This window comes from Mercurialis annua, linkage group LG3, assembly GCF_937616625.2.
Source record: "Mercurialis annua linkage group LG3, ddMerAnnu1.2, whole genome shotgun sequence".
NCBI lineage: Eukaryota > Viridiplantae > Streptophyta > Magnoliopsida > Malpighiales > Euphorbiaceae > Mercurialis > Mercurialis annua.
The window spans coordinates 50,034,349-50,053,318 of record NC_065572.1 but is presented as its reverse complement, the minus strand read 5'-3'; positions in this window follow the sequence as shown (position 1 = coordinate 50,053,318).

Genomic DNA, 18,970 nt, shown 5'->3' with positions numbered 1-18,970 from the left:
AGACCTCATACTGAAATTCTCGTCCTAAGGTGTCTGAAATGGGTCCTGAAGTTGGTACCCCAAATATGGAATTTTGTTGCTGTAAAACAGCCTTATTAATGTTGTTTCAGACAGTAGAACAAGGTACCTACAACGGTTATTTTTCAAAACAAATTTGATATTCATAAACTCCATACTCTTATCTACAAAAGTCGTGAAGAGTTCAAATAATTTCGACTTATGGTTTCTTCGCAATAAATTCCTAAAGTTGAGTCTTTAAATTGCTATTTTTGGGGCTACAAAACAGCCCTCTATTATTGCTATTTCAAGCTCTGAAACAGAGCATGTCTGAAAGTCGAAACTCAAAACAAATTCGACATTTCTATACTCCGTATTCCCACCTACAACTTTCATGAAGACATCGACTAGCACTACTAAAATGCTGGCTTTTAACGACGGATTTTTCCGTCGCTAAAAGCATGAAATCCGTCGGGAAAACGTTTCCCGACCCGTCGGCAAAATCCTCGTCGCTAATTTTTTGGCGAAGGACCAAAAAATTTGGCGACGGAGTTTTCAGAAATTGCCGACGGATTTTTCAGTCGCTAATTACCGACGGATTTTAGCGACGGATTTAAATCCGTCGCTAATTGAAAATAAAAATAAAAAAATTAAATTGTAAAAATAAATTATTATTATTTAATCGGTCACACACCCGTCATCCTCCGTCACCCACCCGTCGCCCGACGCCCTCCGTTACCCATCTGTTGCCTCCATCACCCACTCGTAATTTTTACAAACTTCCCAGTAGGTCACCCACCCTTCCCATTGCTCCCACTCATTGCTCTTTAACATTGAAGTTCTCCCGCGCGTAGCTCCACCTGAACCAGCTCAACTTCTTGTTATGAATATATGTATATTTATATTTAAATGTAACTAAAAAACAACAAATACTTCCTCCCACATTATAAGATAATTATTTTTTATAATTAATAGTTATTCTAAATAATTATTAATGAATAAATAAATAACAATGTTTTTAATTATAAATAATTATGTTATATTTAAATAATATTATATTTAATTAAAAAATATAATAATTTTTTCTTTAATAATTTTTTTCCTAAATAATTTTTTGATAAAAAATTTATTTTTTACGATTTATTTTTTTATTTTTTTAAATTAGCGACGGATTTAAATCCGTCGCTAAAATCCGTCGGTAATTAGCGACGGATTTAGATCCATCGCTAAAATCAGTCGCCAAAACGGATTTAGATCCATTGCTATATGCATCAAAAATAATTGGCGGGAGTGTTCCCGCCAACTTTAGCGACGGATGTTTCGTCGCTAAAGTTGGCGGGAACACTCCCCGCCAATTTAAATGACAATATAGCGACGAATTTCATATCCGTCGCTAAATCCGTCGGTAAAAAAAATTTAGCGACGGATTTTGAATCCGTCGCTAAAATCCGTCGGTAAACCACAGTTTTTTAGTAGTGTAGTTTCGATGTTTCATTTGATCACAATAAAACTCCAAAGTTGACTTTTTAATGTGTTATATTCATTTTCAGCGAACTTCTTATTTTTCCTTAAACTTCAAGCTTAAACAGTTTCTAATCTGTATTAACAATACCACGATTAATTTCTTCTAAACCAATCTATGCAACTCCCTCTATAAATTCCGCTCATTTCCGAGTAAAAAATATTACGGATCGAGGTCCGTTTTAATCCTCAAAACAGCCAACATGGCTAAATAACAAACATTTTCAGAATTTTCATTACTTTCTCACTACTTTCACCAATTAAAACTAACCCTTTTCACATACACAAATCCCAAACAAAATTGATATTAATTCTTTATAATCTCGTCTACATATTTTATTAAGACTTGAACTTAATACGACATATCTATCATCCTCAAATCTTACCTGAAAGGCAGCCTCTCATCATGCTTAATTCTGGAAATTAATTTCCAAATGTTATAAGTTTAAACACCCCATCTATTTTAATCATCACAACCATAAATACTTGTTCAAATCCTAATCCGACTATCACGTTTCACTCTCCGTATATCCCTTACGATATACTAGTCAAGCCTTCTCAAAAATTATCGCTCCAAGTCATACGAAATTTGGTCGAAAGTTGACTTCAAAAACAGTTTTTAACTTTCAATTTCTGCATTTTACAAACTCACTTTCAAACCTCTTTAATTCATTGATTCAATTCTAATTCAATACGTCATGCTTTAGACTCGATGTATATTCGAAATAAAACATCCTAGAAGGGTCGGGGACTGCCCAAACAGTCCCCATGGGCTGCTGAACTGTTGCGGCTCCAGCAGTTTGCAGCGGTTGCTGCTGCAAAATTGCAGCAGCGATGCGCTGCGATTACAGCAGCCAAACGCTGCTGTTCCAGCCCGCTATTTTCATCCCGACATGCTAGCTTCTACCCTTAACCATAACCAAAGCTTATGCTCAAAGAATCAATCAAAAACAACTCAAAATTATAAGTTAAAACTCATCCTAAAGTTAAATTAAAACAGGGAAGCAGAAATTCATGACTTTAACTCAACAAAACACCATCAAAATAACAAGAAATCACCGAAATTCTAAGGTTACCTTAATCCGTATTGAGTTAGCTATCCATAGCAATTTAAATCATCGAAAACAGAGGTCTGATCGCGGAGTTATGGACGCTGTCGTCCTTCGCGCGCGGGAGAGAAGAAGATGGCGATGGTGATTTCTGTAACTTCTATTCCTTTCTTTATTTTTTTCTTTTCCTTATTCTTATCATATGCATAAATCAACCCTTCTCTTATAAGTTAGGTATGTCATCTTGGCAAAAGTACCATTTAGCTCAAAATGATTAAATTACACCTTAACTCAAGTCATTAATTAATCATCGCGTCTAATTTATAAAACGGTTTTGTAAATTTACGAAAGCGTGACGATAATTTATTTATCAATAAATAATGGACTCCGCATTATTTATTTACTCGGATCAAATTAATTATTTATTTTTCTTATTCTGATAATTAAGTTCCGGTAAATTCCAATTTATCGCATAATAATCAAATTATTATATTGCAATAATTTTATTAGACCACTTTGGTCTAATTCTTATTTCTTGAACTTAATTCCGACGTTCTTAATACTAAATCCTTATAATTATGCCTCGTGGAACTACTATTAATATTTCCAAAAGTACAAGGTATTACATTCTTCCCCTTATAAGAATTCGTCCTCGAATTCTAAATAAACTTTCTTACTTATTTAGACTAATATCTTTACCATTCTCCTTAATGGTTACACCATACTTGTCTTAGGGTACTTGTCGGTATGTGGAATTGTTATTACAATCCTCGTACCTCTGGTGCAATGATATTAACTATAAATGTCATACCTTTCTTGATACCGTCTTTTTAATCCATAGTGTCTCTGGAAGTCACTTCTTATCGTCATCCCTTGACGATCTTCTCTACTTACTTACTGTTAGCAGAGTTTTCTAGATTTACATTACTTGAATTACTTATCCAAAGTAATTGTCTTACTTATAATTCTGCTAATCGTAATCATACATCAATCATCTTATCGTTACTTTCTTTTCTATGGTACTCCTTCTCACTCTAATTGATCGTAGAGTAAGAAGATACCATGTCCTTACTACTAATCGTTACTTTGTATCGTTTGCTCGTTACCTCGTTGGCTTATTGCCTCGTTGACTCACAACATCATGATCTTGTATCATGAGTCGAGTCTCTCTTAGATTTATCCTATGTTCATGTCTATATCCTTATCAAACTGGTATCCGCTTCTCAAAAGGTTAGCCTTCCCTTATACTTATGATTATACTCCTCACTTTCAAATTGTAGGTCACTTTATTAGCATATCTTTGTCAATTGCTACAAGTGTTATTTACACTGCTTCGATACATCTCTTGATGTATTGTTTTCCTTTCATATCCTTTCGATATCTCTTTATCTTAATGACCAATATCCTTCATTATACATTCTTTATCAAATGATACTTTACTATACCCTGATCTTATTCTTCGCGTTGTTATACTTTCATATCGTTAACCACCTTGTGGTTCTCGAACTCTCTTGTTTTGATCCTTCATACAGTTCCTTAATCCCGAATTGTATCAAGATTAACTAATTAAACTTGATTATCCTCTTAGCTATCATCTTTGATAAATACTTTACTTCTTTCCGTATATCCTTAACAACTCATTCTACGTTGGTCTATCAACTCGTAGATAACTTATAATTGGAGTTATAGAAGTAATGTCTTTAGACTTCTATAATAACTCTTCACTACCTCCTTGTAGTCAACTTCTTACGAGTACTGTTATTTTCGACTAGTCCTTGTCGTCATCTTTCATTTCATTATTTCTTGTCACATCTCCAATTGTCACATCTCTAATTGTCGTCGACAATCTTAAACCTTGTTTACCTTGGATTACTTCAGTATCCAATGTACTAACGTTCACTAACACTCATGGAATTCCTTATGGAATGCATTCCTACACTGATATTTATTCTATCAGCAAAACTAACATTAATCTCCAGCTACCATACTTCTTTAACACTTCTCAATCTCTTATGCGGAATCTATGTATGATTCTTACATTCGACCTTCGCAACACCTTTTGAATCTTTTCCTCATGCTAGTTACTTTCATATAAAATTGTCTCGATCTGTCCAGACGTCTCCTAAAACTTTCTAGATCCTATATCAAACGTTACTGTCACTAGATAGCTTGACCTTGTTTCATCAACCTCTTATCCGAATCATTTATAGACCTTTAACACAGCTTTGGGCAATAATCCCATAATAGTTTATATCGTCCTTCGATATACTATACTAGGTACAGCTAATGTACCTGTCAACTTTGGGTGTTACCTGACCCCAAACTTATATATCCATCTATTGATACGATGCCTCCGTCTTACTTTCAAATTGATGTTCCTTGAACATTGATCAAAGTCCTTTAATTACGATGTCTCTCTCGATATCGTAATCTTAGCTATGCATCATCCTTTACATGTCTTTACCACACACTAACTCACTTATATCCGATGAGCGGTTTTCCTATACCCGCATACTTAGTTTAGCGTAGTTTGTTCCACACGCTATTATTCCTCATATCAAAATTTAGGATCTTATGTCCTTATTGACTCCTATATCCTTCATTCTCTTTTAATCCTATCATAACTCAACTCTTCTTTGTCTCACTTTCCTTATTTATCGTAATGTCTTTATCCGGATACCTTCGTCTTTAGCACATTACATATCTCAAACAATAGCTTATTATAGGTTTCCGACTAATCGTGCATTTCATACCATACACATCTTATACATTTCTTATGTTCATAATCCTTATATTCCTTATACTTTCGTAGTTCATTTCTAGACTACTTACTTATATACTTTTCTCGATAATGTTTTTATGAAAAATGTCGCTTAATCCTCCGATCGACGATCGGAACGGTTAACTCCTAGTCAACATTCTTAGAAACATCATATTTCGATGTTAAACCAATCCAACGGTTCAATCAAAAAATATCTTAGTTTTACCAGATTTGTTCTTCTGGTATCGCGTAAAACTCGCGTCATTTACTCGTAGAGATTTTGTTCTATCTCTAATGTTTAAGCTATAGGTTGAATTGTATGTTCAATTATCATATTTCATACTTCTATTATCTGATAGCATAGTGTCCTAATCACTTAGTTCAAGGATAAGGACATCCTAGTTCATTGTCTAATCGATCGCACTTCCATATACGTGCATACCTTGTTATGTTAGTCTTATTATATTTTGTAGAACTACGACTAACTTCGTACCTTTCCAAAGCATAACTTATAGCTCGTGCTCTTGTACACGTTTGTTGTACCTTCGAGAGTTGCTTGTAGCTAGATCTCGAACATTTCACCTTCGTTACAGAGTTCTGGTCTAGGTATGCTTACATTAAAACAAATATGTTTAAAACACAATTCAATCACCTTTGAAATTCAAAGGAAAGGGCCCTTTTTTGTTTCAATTTTTTTTCTCAAATCCTTTAAATCATTTGAACATTACAAAATTGTGCCTTAGGGTGATGACGTCTCTCATCCCCAAAGAGTTGCCACAACTTACCTTTTATCTGAGCAGGATGCAAATGATGCATGTCCTATGTAATACCCCATAAGTTCAAATTATTTAATTGGGCCACGTGTCCAGTTTTGAGTCGCCAGAGTGGCGATATAAGAAAATTTCCGAGAAATTAAGGTAAATAAATTTAAGTAGGTCGATTTCAGAAAAGATTATTGCGAGGAATTTAATAAATACATTTTAGTTTAAAAGTTGGAATTAGAACTAAAAGGGAAAATGTCAAGAAAAGTCACAAAACAAAGTTCAGGTACTAAATTGGTAATTTAGCCAACTAACTCTCAGGAATCAAAAATTTAAGTTTTGACAGGAAAATGTAAATTCTTGGATCGTATTATTTATAATAAATAATACGTATACGAATTGGTTAAAGGGTTGATTGATTTTTAGTTATGGACTAAATCGAACAAAAGAAAAGTTCAAAGATTATTTTGTAACAAAGAAAGAAAGGAAGGACTAAAACAAACTTTTAGCCAACGTATAAGTAAAAAGAAATATGAATGAGATGAGCAAAGGAGAAGCATCCAGAGACTTCAAATTTTTATCGATCAATTTCGTTTGTGCGCCGTTTCTCCGTTCTCATCTGTTTCGGGCGATTTTCGCGTCGATCTCTTCGGAATTGGAAGCTCTATCATCTTCGGGCATTGTAACAAGGTAAGCATGAGTTATAGAAGTGGAAATTTCAAAATTTGTTGACTGTTTTAGCGGAATTAGGATGTTAATGTTGAATTTGACGTTTTTGGGTCGTTTTTAGTGTTTCAGCAAAAACAGAAATACGGGTTTTGCGGGAATTACTGTTTTAAACATGTCGAGAGTGTTAGATCACGGCGAGGCTCCTGGAAATGGTGTTTCCGGGGCTGTGCGAGGAAAGCCACGTTGTGCGCCTGCATAGCGCAGCTGTGCGCCCGCACAGCTTGTGCAAGCTGTGCGCCCGCACAGCAAACTGTGCGGACGCACAGTGTTTATGTGCGCCCGCACAGTGTTTATGTGCGCCCGCACAGTGGGTCCAAGGGGACCAAAATTGGCTTTTCACCCTCGTTCGACCTAGATTCCGATACTACGAGCGATAAACCCTAAAATTGAATCGAAGACCCCGAAAATCTTAAGTTTAGAGATTAAGCTCAGATATTAAGCTCGATGTTTTTGATAATTACTGATAACGGAAAACGTTAATAAGGATATGCAAATCTTAAATACTATAAGCGGTGTTCGATAAGTCGTGAGTACGACTAAGGATCATCGGATTTACGGATACATTAGAAATAGAATTTAATCGACTTAAACCTAGAATTTAAAAGTATTACGCATATAAATATGTAATTCACGTCTAACTATAAAACGTTAATTAATATGTATCAGACGTGTCAGCAAGTTGTGAGGTCGACAGACGTGGGCTAGCGAGAGCATATTATTACATCGACCACGTCTTAATTTGGATAGCGGTCACAGTGAGTTGCACTTTACTTTCGTGTATTATTCATTAAAGTTATTTGATATTATATTTTATATATATTAATTACACGCATCGCATTATATATGATTTGTTGAAATGATATATATTTCTACTAAGTTTTATGTACGAGAAACTAGTATGCGATCCGAAGAAACCAGCTACCTATTGGGTGTCAATAGGCTGTGTGATCACCAGAATTGAGTCAGTCTAGTGTGTTTAGACTATGTGAAATAATTTGATTATGAATACGAATATAGAAGTCGGATATATGAATGTGATACAAGCGAGAACTCGGTTAGAGTAACCTGAGCCCGTATCTAGTGGGTTGGACCCACCACTTGGGATTAAGAGGTTGGTCGCGGCTGACGTGGTTGAGTTACTCCCGGGCCGGACCATTTGGATTAGTTTGATTTGAATATTCGCAAGTCGTGTTAAGTTTCAGAATTTTAGTTTCGAATGGATCAAGTACTTGCTTATATGTATTTTTATACTATTGTTTTATTTGATATGCAATGTTATTTTATAATACCGTTAGTAAACTGCAAACTCACTCAGCATAATCTGACCCTGTTGTGTTTAAACATTTTCAGGTACTTAGTGTCTGGACCTAGCTAGAGGTCATTATTGGGATCCGGAAGTCAGCCGCACATGTATAGTTCCTTGACTTATGTAGCGCTGCAGTAGTGGTCCTGTGTCGACAGAGTCGTAGCCTTAACAGCACTATATGTTGGTTATATGTTTTACTTGCTGTCTTTGTTTATATATTTTTGTAGGCTGCATACGATATGTTTTGTTTATGGCACCAGATGTTGGTGATATGTTTATAATACACTAGTACGTATATAATCCCGTGAGGCCAATTTGTACGAGGTACAGTAACTAGAGCCCATGTGGATATCAGAATATCTAGTATAAATATTTGTATGTATATATATGTGTATGTTTGCTTCCGTTCATGTATGTATTGTATTATATTTGCAAAAATGTTTTTGAGCTTGCTACGGGTTTTGGAGCTACCACTCCCAATCCCTAGCGCCGGTTGCGGCTCAATAATTTGGGCCGTGAAAATTGTGGTATCAGAGCAGTTGGTCCAGTTACCACTGCAAGTTTGTTTGAGATGTCTATTTGAGTTTAGTTACTCTGTCAATAAGTTAATCTAGGAACTACTGCAGCGATAAAGTCAAACCTTAGTTGCTCGTATTTATTTGATATGTGCATTATTAGTATGTTACATAACGCACGCGAACCAAGATTGTTAAGCGAATGGGTATTTATTACTTGCACGGGAAGTATCAAGTGAATAGAATGCTTAAGTGTTACATGTATAGTATTATATGAGTTAATATCGGCATTAATGTGGAAAATGGGCTGTCACGAACCATTTTCATGGATCGCGACCGGCGCTAGGTTATGGGTATGGTTGTACCAAAACCCGTAGCTAGCCTTACATATAACCTTATAAATACATAACCTGCAAGAAATCAATGCTCGGGGGCAACCGAAACATCAGCCTAGTTCTAGCAGTTCATAAAATACAACATTTATATAATAAATGCTCGATCAATTCCAAGTCTCCAACATAGCATAAATATTTAATAACCCAAGTTATATCCATAGAATAATTCTGATTACAAGTATTAGGCAAATACGACTTCTAATTACTACTGCGGTCTAAGAATAAAATCAATTTAATAGTTTTAATAAAATAAAGTAAACCTCCGAGGAAATAAAGAATCAAATACCAGCTTACTCGCTCAAATCATAAACATGGAAAATTAGGAAAACAACAGGGTAAGATATAGTGAGATGAGTTCACACAACTATTTATATTTATTAAGTGAAAACCTTTAAAAACCTTAAAACATTTGTAAAGCAATTTATCATTATGGATAAGCATTAAAACCCTAAACCACAAGTAATCTAAATCCAGTTGTCGTGTCGGTGAGACGTATCTCCATAACTGATCCCCGACTGTCACTCAAATAAACACGTGAGTCCCAGGAGACATATCTTCCACCGACGCCCTCACTAAGGCGAGACGTATCTTGAACCTACCTCAATACCATATGATCATATACCGGTGCGCACGCAGTCTCGATGATGCCCATCGAGTAGCCCGTTCAAATTCAGATCCATAATGTTGAAAACATTTCGAAAGCTGTATATATAATATATATATGCAAAAATACAAATTACTTAATAAAGCGGTAAATAGTGATATAAACTCACTGCTTGCTAATCCACGTGAAAACTCCTGGCAAGCAGCCTAAACTCGGTTCGCCTCAAAAGCACGAATTGACGACGAGTCTAAACAAATACAAATAATTATTAAAAACGGATCCTAACTCTATAGATTACTAGACACCACATAGGATTAGCAGAAAACAAGAAGTCAAGGTGAAGTCAATCAGAGTAAACACAATACTCAAACAATTAAAAAATTCAACACAAGACAAACCTATTGAGTTCCCGCTTTAAAATCCATTTCAGAAAATATTATATAAATATTTATTAAATAATAACCCAAGTTATATAATACAAACCATATAAGTTTCCATATCAAACATAATCCGAATAAATTAGAAAACAGCTTAAAATAAACCAAGTTAAAATCCATATCAGTTAGTCAACCGAGTTATCACAAACTACCAAGCTTCTACCCACTAGTTGGGCGACCAAAGTCTAACCGAACCTAAATATTAAACCAAGTTAAAACCAAGTTTAAATCGTGAATTACTTGAATGAGAAGTATAGTCTTTTAAAAGCAAGTACACAATCCATCGTTTAGCCAACAATTGGAAAATCACTCCATACTAACACAAGTATGTTAAACATCTTTTAAATGAACTAAAAAGGATTAAATCATCCATTTAAACTTGTCCACTAATGCATAATCAACACGAATGAGTCTAAAGCAAACAACACAATGCCATCATGTCAAGAACGATACAAAACAACCCCAATACGATTATGGACAACAACTATATCGTTGAAATGTACTCAGCACATAAATAAGGTAAAATCATGCATTTACAAGCCAACCAATCATCCAATGATTTACTAAGCATGCCAAAAGATGTAACATTGATTCAAACACATTTGATCAGCGTTTAACAAGAATTTCCAGCCCTCTTTTACATTGCTAAAACAGCGAATTAACCAAGCCATAATCATACGAACAACCTAGCACCTTAACCTAATAATCAACATTTAAATCTAAATGTTATAGCATGATAATTCAATCGTAAACACCCTATTACAGATTAGGCTGAGCGTTTCAGAGATCAAATCAGCCACAACATAGGTACAACACAATAGAACACAATCTATCGAATTAGCACGCAAATCTCTATGCAAAAACTTAAAGGATTGCAACACATACCACAATGAATCGAGATCGGCGTAAGAATCGAAAGGAAACAGTAAATCAATATCCACAATACGCTGGAAAAAGGTTTGAATAAGTTAATAGCCAATATACGCGATAATGAATTGATTAATTGAAGAAAGGTGTATTAGAATCGCTTACCGAATCCAAGAACGTGAGAGATAGCAAGGGAATTCGTATTTTAAGGAGTTATTTAAGTGCCTAGGGTTTATAAAATAAGTGGGGGCTGATATGTGTCAAATAAGGGGTATATTTATAGGCCCGACACAAAATTACAGGTGAGGCGCGATGGGAGGCGCGATGCGAGGCGCGTTCGTCCTATTGTGCCTTCACCAGGCGCACAGTAAACGTATGGGGCGCGTTGTGAGGCGCAATGTCCCATAACGCCTTCCAACGTGCCTCAAGTTTTGATCCAAAGGTCAACATATTCTTAGGCACAACATATCCAAAAATGAGCCCGATCCGACGGTGAGATTGGAAGATATGAATGTTTTATCAAAACATGTCAGATTCAAAAGGCACACGAACACATCATCGATTATAATCCGGATACAAATCAAATCGGCATCGAAAACTCACACGACACATAAGATACAAACAAGTTACAACTCAAACCTCAATCAAAGTGTCAGACTTGCTAATTCCACCATTAACAATCCGAAACTAAGTCAGAAACACAAGAACACCATGACGGAAAAACACGGGATATTACAATCTCCCCAACTTATATAAAATTCGTCCTCTAATTTAACACAACACAATCCACGTAAAGCATTTTATAAAACTATCTGCTGTTCGGACAAAATGCACACAGCCAACATAAAAACACATAAACATGACACCCAAAGTAAACAAGGAAAGCAATTTTGAAGAACTCTGCATAATGTATTTTGTCTCGCGGGAACACTCCTCAACCAAGTAACCAACCCAAACTGTAATCATAGAAATTTCGTGCTTAACGACCCAAGTACTTGCATAACAAAAACTAAAAAGGTTGTTCCTCGTACGATAACTAAAAACCACCACTTTCATAAATCGAACAATCTTAAAAGGTCATAAAAGCCTTAGTGCTAACTTCGACTTAACGTAAAACGGTAACGCCCTTTCTAGGTGAAATCAAACGAAGGAATATAAACTTTCCGACCTAAATCTCGACTGAAATACTTAGGATAATCAAGAACGAACCTCGAATCTTTTTCAATGATAACTCTAATCACAATTTCCACCCAGAGAAGGTCAACACAAGACGAAACACGACAGAAACATATGGGGTATTACATTCTCCCCAACCTATGAAAAATTCGACCTCGAATTTTAAATCTGAAACTGATTCGCAGTTTAAACGGTCATAACGCACAAATCCGTACAATTCTGAGTCTAACAACTCGATACTCCAATAATTTCTCGACCAACACAAATGTGAACAATCAAAAATTATCCAGCTGAGAGTCACAATTATTCTTTACCGGAGTGGTATCCAAAACCAGCTCGAATCTTATCAATTAAAAAAAATCCTCAATATCGACATGCAAGATCAAGCCCTAAGATCAAACTATAGTTCTTACAATATCAACTCTGACATTTTAACTAGGAACATTGAAAAACAAAAACTAATATAAGCGTTCCGCAATACTTACTCATTTGTCCACTTATAGAGAGGTCGACACCAAAATAATCGATAACAATACTCAATAACAACTAAATAATATTTCGGCCAAAAGCAAACTCTAGTATGATTATCTAGTCCAACGATCAATACCAAGTTTAATAATACCATCAATTTCGCGAATCATAAAACACAAAAACTCATATCGTCGTTCAAAAGAATACGTGAACCTATCTCGTGATAACAGAATCCCCAGATTAGTCACAAACCATCTCAATCATAATTATTCCTCCAATCATTAAAAGATAAACAGCCCATGATAGTCTAAGGTGACTAACCATCAACTTACATCCTAACTATATTTCACACACTTAACTTTATTCCACACACAAAAGGTTCGATATTTGAGCAAAACGATATCCAAACTTCCTCAATAAAACCCTCAATTAACAGTATTGACTAGCCAACATTGTTGTCGAAACTCACCAAACGCGATCATCGATTTCCGAATCAACTAGCTCAAATAATCTAAACCAAATTTAAATTCTCAAAATTACTCTAATCAACTCACTAAAACCTCGTATACAACGAGAGATCACTACGACCAATTCACCCCGATCGGATTGTTAGTTATGGCAAAACCAAACCTATGGGAGTATAAAATCTTTCAATACGCAAAACATTTTATATTCAAAATTTTCCACTTCTCTTTAAAAGACTTTATGTCTTACACCTCCTTTTAGATTCAAAATCAAAATACATTTATCGTTGAAAAACCATCAGTTTGTAAACCCTTGAAAATTTTCAAAACGTTCGCATTTTGATTTCACAAGTTTTCCTTACTTTTAAATACGTGTGCGAATTTCACGAAACAGTTCAACTGGCAAAATTTATGTTATCTGTAAATCAAACTTACTAAAATAATTTATACTTTTCTCGTAAATGATCAAACCGTGGAAGAATCCCCTGTATTTAAAATACACATTGATGTTTCAAACATCTTATATTTAAATCGCATTTAAATCTTGCTTTCAAGTGAAAATACGATTTGAAGAAATCGTTTAACCGAATTTTTTTAGTATCCTTGAATCAAATTTAACAAACTTTCTCCCTCTCCTTAGAAGGGTAAAATTTGCAATGCAATCTCTTTATTTATAAAAATACCTTTATATTAATATACCGAAATATTTAAGTAAAAATCAAATCCATATAAACAACTTACTTTTTAAAATTCCAGTGTAAAAATATAAATCGAGCATAATCAAATCCCTTAATTCAACAATTCACAATCAAAATCGGAAATTTCTACGAAATTTTTCTAATCAACAATACTCTATACCGCACTTAGCACAACTAAAATCTTGAGGGCAAACCTCAAAGCCATTATTACTTCCCACTAAGCACAAGATTCTGAAAATACAGATCGATCCCTAACAATGTAATCGTCCAAAATCCACCACCGTCATCACAGAGTATTTGTCTAGCTACCTTTCGGTAATAGTTTCAAAATCATTGAAATCCAACAACTTTATAAATAAATTATCAAAATGTGACTCGCGAGCTTGTTTCAAAACATCTTTCTCAAAACACATTACCGCTAAAATCCATTTTACATAATTGTGCGCCAGGGTGATGAAATCTCTCATCCCCAAAGAGTTGCATCCAACCCTAATCATTTCTATGCACGTGATGCATGTACTATTATGCATGTATCAGTTATTGGTTTATCTTTTATTTAGTGAACATACTTAGAGCTCAACGCAATCCTATTCGTGACATTCAAAATGCAAGTTCATGATATGACTGGGGACAATTACTTGTTGAAAATATTTCAAATATTTTAACAAATCAACCTTTGAAATCCATTTCGCGATAAAACATTTTCTAGACTTTACACTCTGTGAGATGTGCTCTCAATAACCTCAAAATATTTCTCAAACTCCATACTTATAATCTACCGACATTTGATGTTATATAACAACTCAACCTAATAATTTCGCTACAACTCTTCGGTAAAAGTATCCAACTAACTTCAACCCAACTGAAACTTATACTCAATGAAAAATAACACATCATATACGTTCCTACGAAATCTACCGCCAGCTCCCGTATCACATCATTAACTTGATGAAAACATTAGTGTATTAATACACCGCGCTATGTTCTCGGCTAGAATTTCCAATATCCTTTTTAGGATGATCAGAAACCATCAACCATTCCAGGAAATAATCCCCTCATCTTCCTTGATATCTAAACCCAAAGGTTTCGATCCACGAAATAAACAGCAAAACCCCGCGCAACCTAAAACCGAACAAGGCAAACATGGTCTAAACAAAGTTCTTACTCAAAGGTCAAGACCATACATCGAGGTAAGCCAACCATGACCACGTGATTAAATCATCTTACGTGCGCTCCACATGAAGAGACAAAACAGAAACAATCAACTTAGTCCAACAGACAAGCGAGTTATACAATGCAAACTATTTCTAAAAGATATCAAATCTGTAAATCATAAACCACGTAAGCATGCCATTCAGCAAAACAACTCAATAATTCTTAAAGACAAATAACAAGACATGCTACAACAAGTTTTGAATTTCATAACAAACTCACCCTGTAATAATTCATCTTTCAAGAGTACGCTTCAAAATTCATTTTGAAATTTAAGTCAACCACAAAACTTCCAAATTTTGTTGAGCCCCACGGTTAAAAAAAAATCAATATCCGTAAAAGTCTCTTGTTATAAATCAATTGCTTTAAAAAGAATACCCAAGTATCTCAATCCATGAAACCATCGAGTTAGCCGAGTCATTACAACTACCAAGCTCAACTCCTAAATTTGGGTGACCCAAGTTGAACCCAAAACAACCGTTTATAAAACGTAATCAAAACATTTGTAAATCCGAGAAAATGCACTCAAATAAAATTTCCATACTTTTAAAATTAGGAGCTCAACATAACCCAACCATTAAACAGAATTCAAAAACTCAAGTGAGAAATCTTTTGATCTCAAACAGCCATTCGATAAACCACAAAATTTCAAGATGTTGACAGAATAAAATTAACGTTAAATTCTTAACACGAAAAATCATCTTGTAAATAATATCATTTAGAAATCATCGTTTGTCAACATTAAACCAACATAATATTTCAAAACACAATAATTTCTTTTACTGGTAAATTGACCAAAATCAAATTTATAAAGAATTAAACCCAACTTCTCTTCTGATTGTGTGTCAAAATACAAATCAAATAAAAACAATTTTCTCAATGTAAACTCTTAAAACTACATGTGGTCAAACAATGTATGACCACAAAACATGCTTAAAGATTAACATACAAAATCCTTTAAGGAAAAACAAGGTCAACGCCTAGCGTATTCTTTTATGTGCCAGCGTAAATGGCAACCAACAAATACGGCCAAAACCAAAGTATTAACCATAGAATCTAACATCAACAAAAATCTTTAGAGGCATTAAAGCCAAATTTATTCAAAAAAACATCATACCCAAGTATGAATCTAAGAAAATTACAAATCTTAAGATTTTCCGAGAAGTCGAACGCAATTAAAATCACCCAAGTGAAATATGATCACAAGATAAAACATAGCAAGTAACATCCAAGTAAAAACAATTATCAATCATAGCAGCAACACTAATTGATGACTGACACACGTCACCTATAGGATGTGGGCTGAAAGTTTGAAAACAAAAGATGACGTTTCAAAAGACAAGACACGAATCCTAATTCTGCAGTAGTTCCAAATACACGACATCAACTTATCATGACAACTAATAAACAGATAACATGCATAAGGCCTTGGTTTGAAAACAAAGCTCTGATACCAATTTTGTTACGACCCATTTTCATGGATAGCGACCGACGCTAGGGTATGGGTATAGTTGTACCAAAACCCATAGCTAGCCTTACATATAACCTTATAAATACATAACCTGAAAGAAACCAGTACTCGGGGGCAACCAAGACTTCAGCCTAGTTTTAGCAGTTCATAAAATACAACATTTATATAATAAATGCTCGATCAATTCCAAGTCTCCAACATAGCATAAATATTTAATAACCCATGTTATATCTATAGAATAGTTCTGATAACAAGTATTAGACAAATACGACTTCTAATTACTACTGCGGTCTAAGAATAAAATCAGTTTAATAGTTTTAATAAAATAAAGTAAACCTCCGAGGAAATAAAGAATCGGAGACCAGCTGACTCGCTCGAATCATAAACCTGGAAAATTGGGAAAACAACGGGGTCATATATACTGAGATGAGTTCATACAACTATTTATATTTATTAAGTGAAAACCTTTACCTTAAAACATTTGTAAACCAATTTATCATTATGGATAAGCATTGAAACCCTAAACCACAAATAATCTAAATCCAGTTGTCGTGTCGGTGAGACGTATCTCCATAACCGATCCCCGACTGTCACTCAAATAAACACGTGAGTCCCAAAAGACGTATCTTCCACCGATGCCCTCACTAAGGCGAGACGTATCTCGAACCTACCTCAATACCATATGATCATATACCGGTGCACACGCAGTCTCGATGATGCCCATCGAGTCGCCCGTTCCAATTCAGACCTATAATGTTGAAAACAGTTCGAAAGCTGTATATATAAATTTGTAATATCCCGTGTTTTCCCGTCATGGTTTCGTTGTGTTTCTGACTTAGTTTTGGATTGTTAATGGTGGACTTAGCAAGTATGACACTTTGTTTGGGGTTTGATTTGTATCTTGTATGTGTCGCATATGTCGTGTGAGTTTCGATGGCGATTTGATTTGTATTCGGTTTATAATCAATGATGTATTCGTGTACATTCTGAATCTGACATGTTTTGAGAAAACATGCATATCTCCCAATTTAACCGTTGGATCGGGATTCTTTTTGGATATTTTGTGCCCATGACAAAGTTGACCGTTTTATCAAAAATTGAGGCGCGTTGGAGGGCGCGATGGGCCATCGCACCTCGCAACGCGCCCCATACATTTTCTGTGCGCCTGATGAAGGCGCGATGGGACGAACGCGCCTCGCATCGCGCCTCCTATCGCGCCTCACCTGTAATTTTGTATCTTGGACATTAAATAGACCCCTTATTCGACCCATATCAGCCCCACTTATTTTATAAACCCTAGGCACTTAAAAGACTCTGTGAAATACGAATTCCCTTGCTATCTCTCACGTTCTTGGATTCGGCAAGCGATTTTAACACTCTGTTCTTTATTAAATCAATTCCTTATCGCGTATATCAATAGTTAACTTATTCGAACCCTTTTTTCCAGCGTGTTGTGGGTGTTGATTCATTATTTTTATTCGGTTCTTTCGCTGATCTTGCTTCTTAACGGTATGTGTTGTTATCCCTTGATTTATGAGTAGGGCTTCATGTGTTAGGTTGCTAGATTGTGTTCTAATGTGATTTACCCATGTTATGGCTGATTCGATATCTGAATTTTCATGTCAATTCTATAATAGGGTGTTTAGCATTAGATTGACTTGATTTAATCATTAAAACTCATGTCAATTGTTGGGTTTAAGTGCTAGTTGATTTTGAATGTTAATGGGTTGTTAAATTGTTATTTTAGCATTGTTATAGAGGGCTGGAAATTTATGTTTTGGGGCTGATCTTATGTGTTTGAATCAATGGTATATTTTTGACATGCTTGGTAAATCATAGGTTGATTATATGGCTTATAATGCATGATTTCACCTTGTTGTTGTGTTGATTACTTTTCAATGATCTAGTTGCTGCCCACTATTGTGTTGGGGCTGTTTTATATCGTTCTTGACATGTTGGCATTGCTTTGTTTGTGTTATACTCATTCGTGTTGATTATGCCTGTAGACAAGTTATTGCCATGATTTGATTATCGTTTCAAATCTGAGTTTAACGTTTAAATGGATGATTTAATATTTTTTGGTTCATTTAGAAGTTTAACATACTTGTGTTAGTATGGTGTGATTTGCCAATTGTTGGCTAAACGATGAATTGTGTTATTTCTTTTAAAAGACTATACTTTTCATTCAAGTAATTCAGGATTTGAACTTGGTTTTAACTTGGTTTAACTTTAGGGTTGGGTTAGACATTGGTCGCCCAACAAGTGGGAAGAAGCTTGGTAGTTTGTGATAACTCGGCTGACTCACTGATATGGATTTTAACTTGGGTTAAATTAAATTGTTTAATAAATTACTCGAATTGTAATTTAATGTATATAACTTATATGGTTTGATTTCTATAACTTGGGTTATAGTTTTAATACGTTTTAATCTTATGTGTTTGATTATACGTTGGCATGTTGTTATATGTGCTAGTCCTACATGGTGTCTAGTACTCCCTAGAGTAGGGTATGTTTTTAATTATTATTTATACCTTGT